The following is a 1,202-nucleotide window of genomic DNA, read 5'->3' as shown; positions in this document are numbered from 1 at the left end:
CAGTAAGTTGTACAACACCCACTTCATTACACATAACTCTGGCTACACAGTGATCAGTTGGCCCATGATTATGTATTTGGTCTCCACGAAGGCCCAGTAACCAGCCAATAGCTGTTTCTTAAGAAGAGAGTGTTATCCAATGCTAACAGCAGCATTTTTTTCTCCAGAATTCTAAAAATATGTGCTGTGATTCCTCATACAGGTCTGCCAAAGACCCCAAAAAACATGTCTACCTGCCACTGAAATAGACCCAAATGTTATCGAATCGTCAGATTATATAAAGGGACTTCAAATGGTTTGTGGAAAATTTCCATTATCTTTTTATTTTATTTTTCCACAGACATTTTGAAGGTGCCTCATAATGCCCAAATGGTAGAGTGGCTTGCACAGCAGCCTGAACCTGTTACAGAACCTTCTCTTTTGCAGACCCTGCTCCATACTAACATCTTTTCAAGTCATTTGATAAACAGACCAGAGTAACATACATAAATGAAAGTTATTTTGCCTCCCAAATCCAAAGAAAACCATGAGATACTGTGCCACCCTTTTACTTGAAGTTGATTAAGACGTAAAAATTTACCCTTCACATTGGAAGGGATGTCTCTACAAACAGATATTTTGGTAGAAAGCAATTAGGTGAAAGCCATTTAATTATGGTAGTCATAGATCACATCTCCCTGATGATGAGATATGTAAGCTAAGACATGAATCACCAAACCACCCAATTGTGGAACTAACACTAGTTAAAAATATTATGGGCTTAATAAATACCTAGCATACAGGCCGTAAGCATGAGTAAAATGCACAGGTGGTATAAAAGTGTTTCTCAAATTGAAAGTAGTTATCCATAGACAATGGCCAGATTTGTTCCCAATTTCTAAAAATATGTACTACAATTCTTCGTTTGACACATTAATAAACTTGCTCAGGAGACAGTGCTGGTTATTTACTTCCAAAGCTCACAGGATTTAAAAAAACTCATCTGCACAAATGTGGTGAGCATGAGTTAGGAACTAACAAAAACAACAACAATAGGTTAATTATGTTTCAGCATCTAAAAGATGTTTGTGGTGGATTGTTTTTTGAGAGGGGAGAGAGTTTAGTGAGATGAGATCTGGTAACATAAGTTTTAAATTTGTATATATATAGTTTTTTGAGAGGGGAGAGAGTTTAGTGAGATGAGATCTGGTAACATAAGTTTT

Source organism: Echinops telfairi, unplaced genomic scaffold (assembly GCF_000313985.2).
Source record: "Echinops telfairi isolate 266 unplaced genomic scaffold, ASM31398v2 ScPeMD7_18;HRSCAF=68, whole genome shotgun sequence".
In the NCBI taxonomy this organism is placed as follows: Eukaryota; Metazoa; Chordata; class Mammalia; order Afrosoricida; family Tenrecidae; genus Echinops; species Echinops telfairi.
Note: the sequence above shows the minus strand (reverse complement) of the source record.